Source organism: Triticum urartu, chromosome 7 (genome assembly GCF_003073215.2).
Source record: "Triticum urartu cultivar G1812 chromosome 7, Tu2.1, whole genome shotgun sequence".
Taxonomy (NCBI): Eukaryota; Viridiplantae; Streptophyta; class Magnoliopsida; order Poales; family Poaceae; genus Triticum; species Triticum urartu.
In genome coordinates, this window is record NC_053028.1 from 546,708,975 (window position 1) to 546,716,218 (window position 7,244).

A 7,244-nucleotide genomic window follows, 5' to 3' on the forward strand; every position below is an offset into this window, starting at 1 on the left:
CCCACATCCGCTACTGAGGATCGCGGATTCAGTGCACAGCGTCACGCTCTTGCGGTAAGCTTTTTTTTTTTGCTTTTACAGGGTATCAGTGTTTCATAGTTTGACTCCATGCAGGATCTAAGCTCCCTTTCCTTTGACAGGATTGGCAGGTGATGTCCGGACAGATCAACTCTCCGGCTCCTTTGCCCGAAGGCCCAGCGGACGCTCAATTGGCGAAGCTGCTGGTTCCGGCACCCTATGTGGTGCCGGAGAAGAAGGCCAAGAAGAAGGCCACGGGGACTCAAAAGAGTGCCCTACGCCCGGAGGTGTCGGATTCATCATCCGACGAATCCAAGACGCACTCCTCCCACGAAGATGAGGAGGAGGAAGAAGAGACCCCTCCCCCTCTACCGGGGGAAGGGAAGAAAAGGAAGGCCGCCCCAACTGGGGAGGCCGAAGAGTCCAAGAAGGGGAGAACCCCTCCTCCGGACTACTCCACCAACGACGACGACGGTGAAGAGGAATGGCCGCTCAGGGCCAAGCCCCTGGCGAAATCGTAAGTATCTGGATACCGAAGTGATTTCATAGTATTCGTTTATTGCACAGCTTTCCCTTATGTCGAATATGTTTATGCAGCCCACCCAAAGACCGGCTCGACGCGTCGTCGAGCGGCTCACTGGACTCGTCGGACGTGAACTCGCTGCCGACGGCTTCCTCCCCCCGCCCTACGGACGACACCGAAGTGTTGTCCGAACAGGTTCCAATCCGGGAGGAGGTGGTCCTAGAGGCGCCGCAAGGCGACCTCCCGGACTCCAGGAGTAAAGGGGACGAAACCCCCCAGGGCTCCAAGTCCGGCCCTAGGCCGGAAACCACTCCGGAACCTTCAAAGGTTCCAGAGTCCAGCGGGGGACCTCCTTCCAAGAGGAGCAAGCCCACCATGCCGGCGACCTCCGTCCAACCGGAGGCACCGGACAATATGTTGGAGGCGCTCCAAGGTGCCTCCATCGATAAGGGGCACCGCACCATTATGAGTGTGGTGGTCCAGAAGGTTCAGTCCGCCAAGAGCGGACTGGCTGAAGCTTGTACAAGCCGTTTAACAGGCTTTGAGGTAAGTAAAGAATGTGTAAATAACATTACCGCATAGACAGTAGCCCCTGATGCTCTGTTTGGCGTTCGGGAAAAAAAGCCGAATAGAGGATCAAATAAAATTCGCAGGAGTCTAACAAAAAGAAGTCAATATGCATGTGCAGGCTTCCCTGCTGGCTTCCGCCGCACTGACTGCGAAAGTGGACGTGCTAAAGCAGGACCTCGAGCGGTCCGAGCAAGAGCTCGGACATGCCAAGAAGCAACTCGAGGACAGTGAAGGTAAGAAATACCTTGTATAAATGTGTATAAAAAGGTGCAATTGCGAAAAATGACAGGAGTATCGTGGCTATTGTAGGGGCCACGTCAGAGGTGGCAACCCTGAAGCAAGCGCTGCTCGAGGCCGAGAAGAGGTCGGCTGCGGAGCGTACTGAGCAAGAGAAGTATGAGGCCGAGGTTGGCAAGGTGCGGCAAGAGCTCTAGGCTCTCATGGAAAAACATGAGAGTTTGGAGCGTGACTCAAGGACGCGAGCGTCCGAGCTCGCGGCGGCAACTGAAAGTGCCAAGTCTGCCAAGGCCGAATCCCAGAAGACCCTCCAGGAGTTGGATGAGGTGAAGAAGATAGCGGCGGGTAAGGCATTCTTTATGCAAAGTAAACACATAAGCGTGAGTTACTTGTTACTTACCCGAATCTGGAGTTCTCCAGGCGCGTTCACAGATCTTCCTCGGAGTATATCTGATGCCGCCGCATTCTATCAAGCCGAGGAGGGCAGCTCGACGGAGAAGGTGTTCTGGTCTCAGTACGCTGAGGCCGGACACCCCATGCCCCTAAACGACCAGTTGAAGCAACTGGTCGAGCTCCACAAGGCGGCCGAACAGGCCATGATGGGCCTCATAGTTCGGCTATGGCCTGGAGAGGCTCAGCCTGGGAGCTATTTCGTGCTGGTGCGGGGGCTGGTGGAGGCCTGTCCAAGGCTCGAAGTCATCAAGCGCTCCGTCTACATTGAAGGTGCCCGTAGGGCCCTTGCCCGTGCGAAGGTGCACTGGGGCAAGCTGGATGCTGAGAAGCTTGTGAAGGACAGGCCACCGCCGGGGAAAGAGCATCGCAAGCCCGAAAATTATTATAAGGATGTTCTGAAGGGTGCCCGCCTTGTGGCGGATGAATGTTCTATGGATGTAATTTTTGAGTAAAACTCGCTCGTTTTGTCCTGTGCGCTGAAAACTTGTTCATATGCGCTAAGTAATCCTGTTTGAATTTAAAATATTACCTTCTATACGGTTGTTTATCAATTCTGAGAGATGGCGAGTCGTCGGCTTCTGCCCCCGTGCCGCTAGTGTTGGGGTGTTCGGGGATAAACCTGAGGGCTCTTTTTCCCATGTTTGGGTCCTTCGAGGGAGGCTCTCAGCCCAACGAACAAGGCAATCAGACTATAATGCGTGAAAACTCCCACTTAGCCATAGAATTCTATAATTTTAAATTTCGGCGAAGCCCTTGGTATTCGGAAGACCGAGTTTGGGGCGCTATCCACGCCTTGGCCGGACAGAGCCGGCTCCTCGCCCTAAGCGGCATATGTGTTTAAGGACTCGAAAAGACCTCTCGAACAGCGACCAGCTCTCGCCTAATCATGACGGTCAGTTTTAGCTTTCTCCACTGAGGTGCTCGACCCAGCTCAACCGGGGCACAATCGCAGTGGTTCTCCTAGTGCTACCTTAGCCGATATAGCGGAACGTAAGGCACCAAAACATAGGAGCCGGGCAAACCCAACTATTGACCCAAGACATGATTCGGAGCCGATGCATATAATGCTATAAGTTCGGGCTGCCGCACTTGTTAAAGTGTTTGGACTTCACACACCATGTTGAGGGGTACTGAAGCCCCTGGCGTATTTTGGCCGTACCAAAGTGTACGGGTGTAACATGTCGTTAAGGAACATATATAAATATAAAAAAAGATTAATGCAAAAATAGACAAAAGCTATGCATTGTTTATTAAAAAGAGCTACGATCAAAGCGGAACGATACAAATAATGCGATAAGCAAAAGGTTGCTCTATGTAACATGTCCGCTCCAGGGGCAAGCTGCGGAATAATATGCGAAACAGGTATACTGCTCGTGATAGAGACCACCTGGGAGTTCCGTAATGCGGCGTGGCTTGTCTGCTTCCTTTGTTCTTGCATTGTTTGTGCGGCAATTGAACTGCCGAACAGGTCTTCCGAAGGGTGGAGTCCTGAAAGTTAGAGAAAATTAAAAAATCGGCAGCCCCTGGTGCGGTTTAAGCCATGTTTCGGGCGTGCCGTGGTGGTGCCCCTCCCCTGTGCCCATGGTATCTCTAGAGCGTAATTATGTACGCGAAGTACTTGCGTCGCCTTTTTGCGAGGGTTGGGGTTGGGGCCGCATTGCTACGCCTGCTCGGACCATGCCAAGCTGTCTTGTTGTAGGTTACTTCGGGCGCGCTTGACGGTGTTCGGTCGTTTACTGGCCGGACTGGAGAACTGCCTGGAGAGGCTGCTTTGTACTTCTGCTGCAAGGGCCGCCGTGTGCTCCTCCGTTCGGAGGGAGCGTTCGGTGTTTCCATTGATCGTAATTACTCCTCGAGGGCCTGGCATCTTGAGCTTAAGGTATGCGTAATGCGGTACTTCGTTGAACTTGGCGAATGCGGTTCGCCCGAGCAGTGCATGATAGCCACTGCGAAATGGGACTATGTCGAAGATTAACTCTTCGCTTCGGAAATTATCCGGAGATCCGAAGACCACTTCAAGTGTGACTGAGCCTGTACAGTTGGCCTCTACACCTGGTATTACGCCTTTAAAGGTCGTTTTGGTGGGCTTAATCCTCGAGGGATCTATGCCCATTTTCCGCACTGTATCCTGGTAAAGCAGGTTCAGGCTGCTGCCGCCGTCCATAAGGACTCTAGTGAGATGAAATCCGTCAATAATTGGGTCTAGAACCAATGCGGCGAATCCGCCGTGACGGGTGCTATTGGGGTGGTCCCTTCTATCAAAGGTGATCGGGCAGGAGGACCATGGGTTGAACTTTGGGCCGACTGGCTCTATCGCGTATACGTCCCTTAACGTGCGCTTCCGCTCCCTCTTGGGGATGTGGGTTGCGTATATCATGTTCACCGTCCGCACTTGTGGGGGAAAGCCCTTCTGTCCACTGTTGTTCGGTGGCCAGGGCTCCTCGTCGTCATCTCTATGCAGCCCCTTGTCTTCATTTTCGACATTTAACTTGCCTGCCTACTTGAACACCCAACAATCCCTGTTGGTGTGATTGGCCAGCTTTTCGGGGGTGCCATGTATCTGGCATAAGCGGCCGACTATTCGGTCCAAACTGGACGGGCCCCTAGGATTCCTTTTGAATGGCTTTTTCCGCTGACTGGATTTAGAGCCTCTGAATCCAGCATTAACTGTCGTATCCTCAGCATTGTCGCCGTTGATGCGGCGCTTCTGCTTGGTTTGACGCGACCTGTCACTACTGTCCCTGGTGTCCGAATTACTAGGGTTCTTGGTTATATTGTTGCTATGAGCAAGCCAACTGTCTTCTCCCGTGCAAAAGCGGGACATAAATGTTGTGAGTGCTGCCATAGATTTCGGCTTTTCCTGTCCAAGGTGCCGGGCTAGCCACTCGTCACGGATATTGTGCTTGAAGGCTGCTAGGGCCTCAGTGTCCGGACAGTCGACTATTTGATTTTTCTTTGTTAGGAACCGTCTCCAGAATTGCCTGGCCGATTCATCTGCCTGCTGAATTACGTGACTTAGGTCATCGGCGTCTGGGGGTCGCACATAAGTGCCCTAGAAATTGTCGAGGAATGCGGCTTCCAGGTCCTCCCAACAACTGATTGATCCTGTTGGCAAGCTGTTAAGCCAGTGCCGAGCTGGTCCTTTAAGCTTGAGTGGGAGGTATTTGATGGCGTGGAAATCATCGCCGCGGGCCATGTGGATATGAAGGAGATAATCCTCAACCCATACCGCAGGATCTGTTCTGCCATCATATGATTCGATGTTTACGGGATTGAAGCCCTCGGGGATTGGATGATCCATTATTTCATCTATAAAGCATAGTGGGTGTGCGGCGCCTCTGTACTGGGCGATATCATGACGTAGCTCCAATGAGATGTGTTCGGCCCTGCCGAATTTATGGCTGGCGTGACGGTTACCGTCTCGAGCCGTGGGGCGCCCACGCGATCTGTAGATTGATCTTGTTTGTCTTGCCTTGTACTCCAACATGTCTCGTAAGTCCGGCGCATATTCATGTGCCTTGGTACGAGGTGGCACTTGAGTTGAGGGCCGAGGGGCCTCTCTGTCGCGGCCACGAGGTGGCTGGTCGGCCGCATCAAGTGCTTCCTCCTCTAATTGGGGTAGCAACCTGCGCTTTGGGTAGCTCTTGGAGGGGCGTTCGAGTTTATGCTCTTTGGCTGCAAGGACTTCAGTCCATCTATCGACTAGCAAATCTTGATCAGCTCTAAGCTGTTGCTGTTTTTTCTTGAGGCTTCTTGACGTGGCCATAAGCCTGCGTTGAAAATGCTTTTGCTCGACGGGATCCTCTGGAACGACGAATTCATCGTCGTCGACGCTTGCCTTGTCTTCAGAGGGAGGCATATAGTTATCTTCCTCGACCTCTCTGTCTGCCGCTTTCTCATGAGGGCTGGTTTCTCCATCCTCCTGTGCTAAATCTTTCTGGAGGGGGTTTTCTTTGGCGCTTTCCGGAGTATTATTATCTCCCCTACTGGAATCACCGTGTTTGTTTTGGCGGGATTTTGAGCGGCGCCGCTGACGCCGGCGCTTAGGCTGTTCCTTGGAGGGGTCATCCTCCGTTGTTCCATCGCCATCTCCCTCTTTTGGGGTGTCCTCCATGTATATGTCATACGACGAGGTGGCTTTCCAGGGCCTAATAGGCGCTGGTTCTTCATCATCTCCTTCATCGGCGTCCATACCGTCGATGTCTTCGGAGTTGAAGTCGAGCATGTCGGTTAAGTCGTCGACAGTGGCTACAAAGTGGGTGGTGGGTGGGCTTTGAATTTCTTCATAGTCCGAATCCCAACCTCGCTGGCCGCAGTACGGCCAGGGCTCTTTAGTTACTTCAGAATATCGCCAAAAGGCGAGTGCTGAAAGACGTCCGCGGCAGTAAACTCCATGATCGGTGCCCAATCGGATTCGATTGGCCGGGGCGCGGAGGGTTCGGAGTCCGGAAAGGAGTCCGGCTCCTTGGAGTCATGAGTCTCGCGGAGTGCGGGGCTGGTGTTCGGCTCAATCGCCGTTGGGATCGCAGCCCCCGAGGTGCCGTCCAACTTCCCACCCTCGATTGGCGCAGTTGGCTCCGAATTAACGATCGGAGCCGATGCGGGTGCGGCCTCCAGGGCACTGTTCAGCGGCAGAGCTAGATCATGCTCGTCGGGACAGCGCGGCGCGCTATGTAGTGGCTCGAATCCGTCGAAGATCAAGTCCACGCGGATGTCAGCTGTGTAGCTTAAACTTCCAAATCTGACCTGACGGCCAGGGGCGTAGCTTTCGATCTGCTCCAGGTGGCCAAGTGAATTGGCCCGCAGTGCGAAGCCACCGAAGACGAAGATCTGTCCGGGGAGGAAGGTCTCACCCTGGACTGCATCGCTATAGATGATCGTAGGAGCCATTGAGCCTGACGGCGATGACACAGAGGAACTCTCAATGAAAGCACCAATGTCGGTGTCAAAACCGGCGGATCTCAGCGACGACACAGAGGTTTCTGTCTTTTCATAATTTCTGTTCTGTTTTCTATTTTGTTTTTTGTGTTCTGATTTAGTTCAGGCACTAAACTATTTTTTTGCTTCTGAAAATAATCATGTGGCTATGTATAATATATTCAGAGCCACCCACCAATTTTCAGAATTATTGGATTAGTAAAAATAATTATTATGAATATAATCCAATTCAAATACTATAGGATTTAACTCAAAGGTCCAAGATAAATACTTTTGAACCTCCAACAATATTGGTTTGAATTTTATTCTTTCCAATATTTTTCAAAGCTGAAAAGGAACATTTCCTTGGAAACATTTGAAGTAGTTTTTAATGTTGATCATTTTTAGAAATGATTTCTGAGGCTCTCCAATTCCCCAATTCAAATTTAAAAGAAATTTAGACATGATGCATGGATGCAAGAAAAATCAAGCAAGGGCTGAACTGGGGCTGTGACAGCTCACCCCC